Consider the following 13,189-nt stretch of genomic DNA (forward strand, 5'->3'; position numbering starts at 1 on the left):
AATTTGCCACTTCTGTTAGTATAAGGATGGGGCGGAAGTCCCCCTCCTTCACTTTCGGAGGTATTTTGCTTCTTGGGGATCTTTTCTGGGAAATTAAGTGTAGGATAGAAAAGGGAAAATCAGATTCCTTACCCAGTTTCAAGCACGCTGTTTACTGTAGTGCTGATTAATTCTTTTGGGCTCTGGTTGCAAGTAACTTGGGCTGATTGTTGAAATACAGCTTTTCTCCTGTCAGGTTAGAAGGCTTTCCCCAAGATGAACAGAATGACAGCCATCATTCCAGAGTCGCCGGGGCACCCTTTTTTCTTTGCTACCTCTCCGGGGCAGCTTGGACCCATTAGGGTCTCCAGGCAGGACGAAAGTAAGCCGCAAGGGTGCGGCAGTCCGCACACCTGTGACCAGTCGCTACCGCGCAGGACTGGAAGTCCCGAAGTGAGAGATTCTTGGTGCCTTCTGAGCCTTGTAGTTTTCTTGCAGACATTTCATTACCCAAACTATGTAACATCATCAGTGCTAGTCCTAGCACTGCTAGGTGCTACCAAGCTCCAATGATCTTACCAAGCTCAGAGAACACCAAAGACTCCTCATAACTCTGATTATCAGGGTTACCCTCATATCAATACTGAAACCCCTGTGTAATATTTAGGCTTAACTAACTTCTAGAACACTACCAGCAGCTTCTTCAATGAAAATCAGTCAAGATGAGTTCAGTCTGCTTGGAGAAAGTGGTACCAAATCATAAAAACTTTTAGAGTAATATTAGATTTTTTCCATTGCAGCTGGGAACCTGTTGGTATGAATGTGGGGGGCTCATAAAATTGATGAATAATGCAAGGAAAAAGTAGACTGCTGCTTTCTCAACTAATTACATTTCTGAATAGTCTTCAAAGAAAGTTCCACATAGAACACTTTGCAGTAGTCTAGGCAAAATGTATCTATAGACACATCAAATAAATTATTTGATTTATAAATTTAAATGTCAAACCTTGGCAAAAGACCTGCTGGCCATGACCTCAGCTGCCCTTCCAGCATTAGCATGAATCCAAGAGGATCCCTGAATTGTAAAGTTTCTCATTGGGGTTGGGGAGAACTTTCCCATAAAGTGACAGCATTGGAGCTAATGGGACTCCAGTGATCCAATTGTAAACCCATCTTCAGTTCACTCAAGGTTATTTTACCCTAGCTGGACTTAATAATTTCCAGCCAGGGGGCAAGATTGCTATGCCAAGAGTTCTGATATAGAATTGATTATCATAAGTATATGATGATATCTCATCCCAATCCACAAGATGACTTTTCCAGTTACTTCATGTGTGTTAAACTGGAGAAGAGATTGAGCTGTACATCTCCTGTCCTCAATTATTGACTTAGAATCAAGAGGGAATGAAACCCCAGCCTTTTCAGCCAGTCCAGAAACTGTACCATGGTCAATGGCTTTAAAGCCACTGAGAGATCTAATAGGAAGGACCAGGACCTCAGCCATGTTCTGAAAAAAGATCATCAAACTAATCAAGTAACTTAAGTTCCTTGTCCACGCCCTGACTGAAGAGTCCAGATAATTCCTTTTGCCAGTGTATCATATGGCTGAAATGGAATATTGGGACACTGGGCAAAGTGGGCACATTGAGGGAAAGTTCGAAACAAAAGTGACATTCTCTGGTATGATGGTATTCCCTGATTCTGGGAATGTAAGTGGAAGTTTTCAAAATACTGTAAAACTAGGACAATAGACCATCTTTGTGGATTCAGATAAAAGATTAGCATCTTCTCCTTTAAACCATTTAGGGCCTCTTATTGCCTTTTATCTACCTGTAATTCACTGTTTTAATGAATTACAGGTAGTCTTCCACTTACAAGCACATTGAGATCAGAAGCAGCCATGTGACCAAACCCAATTTTACAATTTTTACAGCAATTATTAATTGTATCACATGGTTGTGAGATCATATCTCATGGTTGTTGATCATGAGGTCGTAAGTTCGAATCCATTTTTTTGAATGGACTTTTTTTGCCAGAACCCTTAAATTTTGATCTCAAAAAAGTTGTATATCATGTTCACGTGACTGCAGGACACTGGAACCAGTTGTAAATATGAGCTGGTTGCCAAACACCCACAATGCTGTCATGTAACCCTATGGGAGGGTGGGGCGTGTGACATTTTATGATGGCTAGAAATGCTTAGCTGGCTTAGCAAACTGTCATTAAACAGTTGGTTGCAAGTTGAATACCATCTATAATTGAAAATAAGAAACAGGGTACAGATATGCAGTTTATAAGATTCTCTAATGTAACTCTTTCTGTCTACAAATTTGCCTGCTCTGAATCTTCCCTTTAAGCTGCTACAAAGGACTTAATATACAGTTCCTTCAAGTCCCATTTTCCCAGATCCAGTTTTTTCCTAGCTTTATTCAGGAACCAGGGAAACATGGATTGAATCTACAGGTAGAATAGGAATAGGAATAGGAATAGGAATAGGAATAGAATAGAATAGAATAGAATAGAATAGAATAGAATAGAATAGAATAGAATAGAATAGAATAGAATAGAATAGAACTTTGGAGGTCTTCTGAACAGAACCTTGGAATCTTTTAAACCACCAGCTGTCAAACTGGGTGCCATAATCTGGAAAATTCCCCAGGTGCCTTCCAGACTGTCCCTCCCATCCCCAACCAGCAGACATTGTGGCAAATGATACTAATAACCCTGAAAGCCTTGTAGATTCCATTAGCAATCAATTACAATTGGACTAGGAAGTGATCAGAGCACAGCAAAGACTAGCAGTAATGTCTCCCATGTTCTAATTACAAATTAATTACTCAGTCCAGAATATATCTGTTTATGTCAGCCAGAGATTACCTGAGCAAGCCATTCTATGGAGATCATGAATTCTCCCGCCTTCTCCAGCTGAATTTCTAGGAGTGGAAGATTCATCTAACGTGGACTCCAGATCAATCCCGAAATAGTTCAAGGAACTCAAGAAGTGATCCGCCTGGTCAGTGGGGCAACCAGTCCACCCAGCCTGTCTCTTCAGTCCATGTAACATTCAGGCAGTTGCATTCTTCATGGCTTGGCACCTGAATGTCTCTAGGGCTGCATACTCTGATTAGAATTGGACCAATGTCTCAGGAGAAGCTACTAGTTTCCCACCTTTGGAAATCAAGGGAAGGAGATGCTGCTTTTTAATAGTAACACCAGTTCTCTGGAACAGTCTGCCAGAAAAGATTAGACTGGCCCTTCCTCTGATGATGAAAAAGAATTTTTAATGTGGTCAGTGACCACCCCATAAAGCACCTTACATAAAACCAAAATTTACTGACTAAAACAAATCAATCAAACAAAATCTCTGCATTCCTATCTATAACAAAAATTGCTCATACTATATTTGGAAATGGAATCGTTTGAATCTGAAAGCAAATATTTTAAGTGAAACTAGTCAGAGTTACCCAGTATACGTACAATTAGAATATTTTTAAGATCTTTATATCACGTAAGCTGCAGCTGAAAGTTGTTTTAGACTCTTAGGCGCTATTATTTTTTCCCAAACAGGGTTCCTGTCACAAATAAGATGTTTTTAAAAATCAATATTTGTCCCTACTTCCCTGTTCAGGCTTACCACTGAAATTGCTGCAGGACCTTAAAAATGGGATAATTTCTCTAAAAAAGACATCCTTGCTTCATCCAACTAGGTGCAGAAAGATTTGTTGGATATGTTTATTGTTCCATAATTAACATTGTGATTCCCCGCCCCCACCCGTAGTCAGACTTAATAATACAGCAGCAGCAGCAGGAATGTAAAACTACAGTTGCCAGCTATCTCACTATCTAGACAGAGATTGGATCCACTAGATTGGAAGCTGTGTAGAACTGTGTTAGCTTATGGTAACAAGAGTCAGATCAAGTCTGGTACCACCTTTTCAGATTAATAGTTTTTATTAAAAGCTTTCACAATTACAACTTTTACAATCTCGGCCTTGTTCTTCACTACAATACTATAATATTAAGATCTCTATTCAGTATATAAGCAAGACTAATATTATCAAGGGTAATATCTGGTTGTGTTTGCTGTGGATCCTTGTCTTAGTTTCTTATCTTAAAAATAGTAAAAAATATGTGAATGTCCAGAAATGTTTTCAACTTGTTAAGGGAAATCTTGTTTTGAAGTCTGAAACTTACTACTGCAGTAATTACTGTGAGGTTTAGAAGTTTCTAGCTATATCAATTCCGTTTTTTATCTCTGAAATTTTCTTTTTAATTTTTTCTTCCCCTTATTTCTTTTTGAAAATCATTCTGCTTTGTTTTATTAATCCCCTTGGGTCCAGTAATGCAGTCCTAGGCTCTAAAATTCATTTGGGGTCAATGATAGAATTAAATGAGCTTGAGATATTTGAGGCAAATCTTCCATTATACCAATCTATCATTGTTATCCCATTGTCACAATTTAAAAATATTAATAGCAGAGCATTTTATACCACAAAGGTTTTACTTTAATTTTATTCATTTTATTTCAATATTCTTACTTCTCTTTCAGAGTCTTGCTTTTTAAGATAAACATGTTTGATTTGTTCAGATCTACTGGTTCTTTGGATTGCTGCTCTAGTAATAACTTTTAAAATTGAGTTCAATGACAGTTGCACAAGTGTAATAAAACAACACCAGATTGTGACCTTCATGTCATGAGCCAAATTAGAATATGGTACCAGTGCACGGTATGGGATGGCATCAATTACTCAGCAGTTGCTCATCTTTTTTTCCTATAAAAATGTTTTTGGCATAATGTCACATTAGACAAATGGTGTAATTATAAGTAATGGTGACACTATGAAAATTGTCACAGAAGCTTTGTATATATGAAGTACAGAAAAATTTACCTGTTATTTCTATGGTATGTCCAACACATCTTTCTGAGTGTATTCATTTTCATAGTTACACAGTTCTCACTTATTTTATTTGTATTTATTTGTTCTGAAATGTATATGCAGTTCAGTTTCTAAAAAGAAGCTTATTTCAAAATGACTAAGTAAATTGTATCAAATTTGGTGGGAGAAAATATGAGACATAGTTGTATTTATGTTAAGTCATGAGTAGGGGAGGGGAACCAGTGAAGATTTTTGGATGACAATGTAGCTTCTCATTTAAAAAGAAAATGATGATGATGATATAGTTGGAAAAGACCTTGGAGGTTATCTAATCCAACCCATCGCTCAGGCAGGAAACCTTATACTGTTTCAGACAAATGGTTGTCCAGTCTCTTAACTTATAGTGTTGGCGCATTTACAACTTCTGGAGGCAGGTTGTTCCACTGATTAATTGTTCTAATTGTCAGGAAATTCCTCCTTAGTTCTAGATTGCTTCTCTCTTTGATTAGTTTCCATCCATTGCTTCTTGTCCTGCCTTCTGGCGCTTTGGAGAATAGCTTGACTCCCTCTTCTTTGTGGCAGCCCCTGAGATATTGGAACACTGCCATCAGGTCACACCTTCGTCCTTCTCTTTGTTAAACTAGACATACCCAATTCCAGCAACCGTTCCTTATATGTTTTAGCCTCCAGTCCCCTAATCATCTTTGTTGCTCTTCTCTGTACTCTTTCTAGAGTCTCGACATCTTTTTTGCATTGCAGTGATCAAAACTGGATGCAGTATTCCAAGTGTGGCCTTACCAAGGCATTGTAAAGTGGTATTAATACTTCACGTGATCTTGATTCTATCTCTCTGTCAATGCAGCCCAGCACTGTGTTGGCCTTTTTGGCAGCTGCAGCACACTGCTGGCTCATATTTAAGTGATTGTCCACTAGGACTCCAATATCCCTCTCACAGTTACTACTATTGAGCAAGGTACCCCCTATACTATACCTGTACATTTGGTTTTTCTTGCCTAAATGTAGAACCTTACTTTTTTCACCATTGAATTTCATTTTGTTAGATAGCGCCCAATGTTCAAGTCTGTCCAGATCCTCCTGTATCCTAAGCTTGTCTTCTGGCGTGTTGGCTATTCCTGCCAGTTTGGTGTCCTCTGCAAATTTGATGAGTTCCCTATCTATCCCTATTCCTATAGAATAACCATTCCTCTCAATTCCTATAGAATATAGGAAGCTGTTTTCTAATTTGGTAGACATCAGTTGAAACAGGGAAAAGGAGAGTCCCCAGTTTAGTTTGTGGCGTAAGGAGCTAACCTGGTTAGTTTTTAATGATGTATTTGGATGAGGACCTGTTATTTTTAGAAGACAAACTCATGTAAAGTGAGTTACATAATGCTTCTTTTGTTTCTGTTCAGCTGAACGTTGTTTTGGCCAAAGCCAGTGAAGGGGCTGGAAAAGGAACAAAAAAGAAGGAAATGGTATCAACTGTGGAGTATATGGTTGAATGGAAACTGTTTAGTTTAAAACTGTATGTAGCTTTCTGTTATAATAACCTACGCTGTAAGCAAGGGAGCTATTGCCTGATGTTGGAAATGTTTTGTTTTCTTAGAGAAGTATTACCTAGGAAGGGAGAATAAGTTCCTTCTTGCCTCCCTCCATAACTATTTACAAAAATACACCTTTATAGAATAATTTGCCGTTGAAATTTATGGAACTGAGGAGACATTTTCTTCCCAAGGATGAGATTATTAGCAACCTTTAGGAAGTTCAAGTAAGAGGAGGGCCTGGACGTCCCATCCTCCTTTTTATGCCTTCCCACATTTCTCTTTCGCTGTATCTGAGGAGTTCTTAGTGGAAATGATTGGCTAATATAAGGCCAGTTGGCTCCTTCCTCATGTTTTCAACCGGCCGGTAAAGAGTTAAGGCAGAGACCATAAGTGTCTCTGAGACTGGCTGGCTATTCCGGTTGCTTGAGTGAATCCAGTCCGTGCTTTTGCATTGCTCGGAAGAGTCGGATCTACTTTCCCCATTCTCCCCCCCCCATCACCACCCCCCACACACACGCACACACGCACACACACACTTGCTCTCTCTCGCTCTCTCTCTCTCATCCCTCCCCCCTTTCTCCTCCTCCCCCTCCTCCTCCTCCGACAGCTTTAGTCTGTGGTTTGAGGGGGCCGCCGTAAGAGCCAAAGTTCGGAGGCGGTTCGGGGGCTTGCAGACCCCTTCCGCGATCAGCGCTGTTATGGGGGTTTAAACTAGACAGAGGAGCGCCGACTGCTTGGCTTCGCTGAGGCTGCTTAGCGAAGTAGCCGGAAAAGTGGAGCGCTGCTTGATTTGGAAGAGTAATATGGCTGATCCAGTGGAGTGTGGAGCAATTTGTTTTTCTCCGTACGACGCCGAGTTTGGATTCTAATATGTATAAATAACTTCTGTCGGATTGTTAGCTTTGGGCACGGGTGTCAGCCTCTTTGTTCTTCCAGAGGGTTTTGGTGAGAAGATCCAGGCTGTGCATAATGTTAGGCAGACTGAATTGGACGTCGGTGAGTATCCTTGTCATTAACTTCTTTGTATTGGAGGGCTGAATATGACAGGAGCCTCGGGCTCTGTATGGCAGGCCGTGTTATAGTGCCCTGGGTACGGTGGTAGGTTTTAAATGAAAGAAAGAAATCCAGTAGGATCTACCCTGCCCTGGAAAGTTATCAGAAGGATTAGATCAAACCTTTGATATTGCAAAGCTGTTTGTTGTCTCTGCTGATCGTGGGAATAGTTACAACAATATCCGTTCAGCATTCTTTAGTGAATTCCTTCCAGTCAAGTGAAAAGAAAAGATGTCAAAAATGTGTAAAAGTCCGCTGTCCACCTATCTGGAATGCTGAAAAACTCTTTTATGCTGTTCATCAGTCTTACCTGCTATATTGATGAATAGGCCAGGGTCGAGTTGAAGCCATTTTAAAATTATAGTAAGTTTTCTTTAGGAATAAGTCATCCCTGAAAAAAATTGGTTATATAACTTTTGTTTCAGTGAACTTAATAGTCAGGAAAAGGAAAATTCCATCCAACATGTAATACAAATTCAATTAATTTTGCATAATGTGCGCACAGTTAATTTCTCCAGTAACTTTATCAAACTGTTCATTGCAAGTCCTTCAAAAGATAACACATATTTTGATAACCAAGTTTACATGTCAATATAACTTAAACCTCTTAATTTTGTTTTATTTTTTGAATATTTTGGAGATTTTTTTAATTTCTCCAATATAATTCTGTCCACTTGAGTTATATTGGAACAGGTGGATCTTTGTGAACGTTGCAAGGCAAAACATTTTCACAATACAGTGTGGAAAAAAAGGTGAAAAAATATGTGCCTAAATTAAAATGCTAAGTATTGCATTTGCAGTTGTCTAGGTATTATATTATTTTAATGCAAAATAAGATGAATTCTATTAATGAAAAGTGGGATACTGTTGAAAATATTTTTATTTTCAATACTTTTTAAATGAATATAGATATTATTCAGTCAGCAGTAGTTATTACAGCTGTATTGATGTCCCGCTAAAGTGATTATATAATAGTTTTCTAATAGAGCAAAAACACTTGCTACGTATCTTTAATACAGCAGCCTAGGACAATTTATTTTTGTTTAAAAATTTGGCATCACAGCTTAGTGATTTTTTAAAATACGATTTATGTAAAATATTCAGTATCAGGTGATATTTTCTGTTTTCAGCTTGGCACATAGAAACTTCCTGTGTTTATATTTGCCCCCTTCCTGTTGAAAAAAAAAGCAGTATAAGTGGTTGTGTTTACACAGTTATTTTTACAATAAAAAATGTAATTAATAAACACTGTACAATTATTATTTGGATTTTATGTGATAATTCTACATGGTATTTTCAAAAGTCAACACCATGTCATTCAGCAGAACTTATTTCCAGATTATAGGACAGCAGTTGAAGAAATGACATTACCTTGACATCTAGTCAGTTTATTCTTTAAAGTATGAGTTTCAAATACTGTTTTTTTCCCTTAGACTTATTGGTGTTACTTTTGTTTTGCTTTTATACTGTGGAACAGTAGAACTGTGGTAGTTTATGAGTTTACAAAAAAAAAATCTAATCTAATCCTTAGCCATTACATAAAGTCAACATGGCACCAACCTTTTGTAGTTTAAATAGTAGATACTATTAGTTAGCTTTTCTTACTGTGGCCAATTCATTGCTGCTTAATTTTCTTTAAGAAAAAAATGAGTATAAAGCAAGTATATTATTTTGATATTGTATGACATTTTCTTTTTGATTTACTGATAGACTTATTGTAAATGTAGCAAATTACATATATTTTGTCGCACAATTATGTATTCAATAACATAAAGAGAAAACACTGTTAGAGTTTGGAAGATGTTAGGTAATTGAGGACAAGATTTTAAGAATAAATTAATATTTATTCTTAAAGTAAAATCTTCCTAAGATGTTTTATTTAATATTTAGGAAAGGTTCTTTGTGAATATAGATTCAGTGAGTGAATAGCTAATCATAAACAAATAGGTTTATTTATTCTAATATGTTGCATTCTTGTCTAGAGGAAAAAAATGAATATTATAGAACAGTGATGGTGAACCTTTTAGAGACTGAGTGCCCAAAAACTGGCCCCGCCCTGATCCACCCCCTGCCCCACCCCCACTCTGCTCCCACACCGTTGCCTGCAGGGCCTCTCACAGTCTATAGTGCTCACCGCAGATCGCCCAGCAGCGCCATGGCAGCTACACCCTCTGCCTGTGCCCCGAAGCATCAACTGTGCGCGATGGGGCATGAGGGCAGTGTCTTGTCTACACTGCCTGGCTGCTATGTCCTTGATTGCACTGCTCCTAGTAGGCCATGCTTGGGGGCAACTCTTCTCCAGGAGGGCTACTGGTGAGGAGGGGGCCACGGGGAGGCAAGGTTGGGGCAACGGCACGTGTGCCCACAGAGAGGGCTCCGAGTGCCACCTCTGGCACCCGTGCCATAGGTTCGCCACCTCTGTTATAGAACTTACACATTGCACTAAGCAATATTCATTTAGTTTTGGCATAGACTCTTGTGGGAACACATTAATTGTGGTGTTGCATGGTGCAGTCCCAGTTTATATGTTCTGATGCTTTATATTCAGTTTATATATCAAACACATCCCTATTGGAAAGTTAGTTATTGCTTGTTCACATTTTAATGCTAATTCTTCTATATTACTATATTGCAGAATGAAAAAATGTTGCCATCTATGCCAGTTTGACATTTGATGTGTTGGATTTTTTCCAAACAGCTGCATCCATTCTCTGCTCAGAGGAACTTTCAGTTAAAAGAAAAAGTGGTGAAAGTAAAATGAATATAAAATTCAAAATAGACATTATATTTACAGCAGTTGCTACCTACAGAATGGCACAAAATGCTTTTTATGAAAATGTTTATTGATAGAGATTTACAGATTATTTTTGAGATATCAAACTATACCTAAGGCAATACGAAAATGGCAGTTGACTGGAAACTTTTGACAGGCAGACAACCTTGAGTTTGGAAAATTGTCAGAAGAGATTGTTCATCTCTAATATAAAGCTTGGCTGCAGAATTAGAGAAATTGTAATAAAAATTTTGGCACTGCTTAGATGAAATTTCACCAGTGAGATTTAAAATTGCAGGTGTTTTATAACTCAGTTGTGAGGTAACAGGATTTGTGGTACACTGACAAAACAGCTGTGATTCAATTAAATATCTATAAAGTCAGATCTTATTGTCCAAAAAAGTCAAGACTGTTAGACAAAGATGTTCTGCATATTTAGCAGCTTTTAGTGGGCAGGGATTTGTTAACTATTATTGGATTTTTATGAAGAAAATCTTCTATGAAGTCTTTGTAGAAGAAAGAGGAAGGATGGATCTGTAAAAGCCTATGGTAAAAATAATGTTAAGATTTAGAAATACTTAGCTTGTTATTTCCAGGTATTAGTATCAATTGGTCAGACATTGCTGTAGAGACATGTTTGCTTGATTAACTGTTATGAATATAATAGATAATAGATATATTTAAATATATATATTTTGAAAATTGAATGCTGTAGTTTGATTTTTCTAGAAACTTCCCTTTTGATTAGGTGATCTGTAATTTGATCTTTTGTCTGATATAGACAGATAACTTGGATTGCCTGTCTAGTTATTTTAAGCTAGATTGCTCTGTGTTGTTTTTATAGAATAGTATTATAAAGTGCCCTTATAAAATTGGCAGTCTAAAAATCATTGCACAAATAAATCATTGTCTAAAGCAAATAAGCTTCGAATCATTTGATTAGTAGAGACGTTATATGACTGATACTTTTTTGGGGGGAAAGAAGCAAAAATAATGAAGTTTAATTGTATGAATGTTTGTTTCACTTAAAAGTGGTAGTTTTATAAGACACATTAGGAAGTTGAGAGAATCAAGAAATGACATTGTGTACAGCAAAACTATGACTTTAATTGCTCTTTCCACATGTATCAATGCAAGGAAGGGTAACATAGTTCAGTGACAGCATGCATTCTGAATGTCAAAGGTAGCAACTGCTAGTCCTTCCAGGATGTGCAATGCTTGGATCTCCAAAAAGTGCTTCAAAACTCATGAAAGTGCAAACATACTACTTGTTGGCAACACTATAAAACAACTGTGTAATTGTGAGAAAATCTTAGCTGTCTGAAGATGTATTACCAGGTGCTATTTTTGTGCTCCTAAACCAGGGGTAGGCAACCTTGGCTCTTTTATGACTCGTGGACTTCAACCCCCAGAATTCCTGAGCCAGCACAGCCTACCCCTGTCCTAAACACTCTGAAGTAAGCATCTAACCTTTTGGTTTGCCTAGGCTGCATTGAATGAAGATGAATTGTCCTGAGCCACATACAAAATATATAGTGTGTATATGTGTGTACACACACACCACATATACACACACAATAATATTAAAGGTTTATAATCTTGTGGGGCCAGATTACTACCTGTCTAGGGCTGTGGACTAGACATGCCTGCTCTAAAATATCTATAAGTCAGAATAGAACTCAGACTGGAGAAAACTACATTATATAAACATAATTGCTTTTCAAGACTATCAAGAGACCAACCAAGTATCTTGGGAGGGTAGCAGGAGAATACTTGGAGTACAAACTCTCTGTGTGTTTGTATACTCTATATGCATGTAAAGGCTTTGCCATGGACAGTGAACAGTCAGTGGTTGTGTTTAAGGCTTCCATCATGTCTTGTGTGCAGTTTTTAAACTAGCAGATTAATTCTGAGAGACTTAAACTAAAGTAAGCTAGGTGTTGAATAATAGTGTTTAAGTATCTGAAGGGTATAAACTCTGATATAAAGCCTAACAGTGATCTTTGTGATAATTTAACTTCCAGTTAGGATGGTCAGATATATACAAAAGATATATACAATATACAAAATATATATTGTGCTTTGTTCTTTCTGTGATAATATTGTATATGCTTCTGCATTCATGTCAGAAGCACCTACCAAGCACTTCTGGGATGAAGGATTAGCTGGTGACATCACTGTTGCCCAGGAACACCCAAGATGGCTCCTTTAATGTGCCTGTTGTTGTATATTTGTATATGATCAAAGTAGACAAGAGTGGTTAATAGTTTAACCGGATGTACGACAGTTTCATTTGATTCTACATGTATCCTTAATGATTTAAAGCAGAGAAAAATGAGCATGAAGTGGGCTGGGTAGAGGGAGAGTGAGGGTTAATAAGCCATTGACCATGGTTTACAAATCAAAAGGTTCATACAAGACTGTATATCAAAACCCAAATAAACATCACACTATTTTTATATCCTTGTGTTCTAGTTAATGATTATCTGTTGCACTGGAATGTACTGCTATGGAAATGAGGCCCCAAAATTACTATATGTTCCTTTATGAAGACATTTCTTTGTTAAATGAATTTATGTGATATTTGTTTTCTCACATTGTTAATTTTTTTTTAAATCAACTACTTGTCAGTTGTTTCTAACCAATACTTTTCCTGAATTTTACTTTTCTTTGAATCTGTTGTCATATAGATGATTTTGTAGGCCTCTTCTCTCTCCATGATCTCATATTAATGAAACTACTTTCTACATTGTATACAGACCATCAGAAAAAAATCCAAAATTTTATAGCTCGTGTTTTTGTGAAATGCTTAGTTTAGCACACGAGATAGTTTTCTTTAGCTGTGCCTTTAAGGAATCTTTCAGTAGTATCCTGGGGTGGAATCTGTTTGATGAAGACAGAAAGGTGTAAAGATGCTGGATACTTCTTTCTTAAACGGATTTGAAATGTCTTTATACTAGAAA

At 37.5% G+C, this 13,189-nt stretch overlaps 1 protein-coding gene across 11 annotated transcripts in view; it reads left to right on the forward strand.

Annotated features, from left to right (window-relative positions):
* Positions 1 to 13,189, forward strand: part of KMT2C (lysine methyltransferase 2C) — a 172,242-nt gene that overhangs the window by 16,387 nt on the left and 142,666 nt on the right. For 2 of the 11 annotated variants that reach the window (XM_039348380.1, XM_039348381.1), the window contains exon 1: positions 6,956 to 7,396. The exons of the other annotated variants lie outside the window; for them this stretch is intronic. The gene's annotated coding sequence lies outside the window, so the exon portion shown is untranslated. Of the gene's footprint in view, positions 1 to 6,955; positions 7,397 to 13,189 lie in introns of those variants that run through there. 11 annotated transcript variants of the gene reach the window in all.

Source organism: Crotalus tigris, unplaced genomic scaffold, assembly GCF_016545835.1.
Source record: "Crotalus tigris isolate CLP2741 ecotype Arizona unplaced genomic scaffold, ASM1654583v1 scf7180000018151.1857312, whole genome shotgun sequence".
Lineage (NCBI taxonomy): Eukaryota > Metazoa > Chordata > Lepidosauria > Squamata > Viperidae > Crotalus > Crotalus tigris.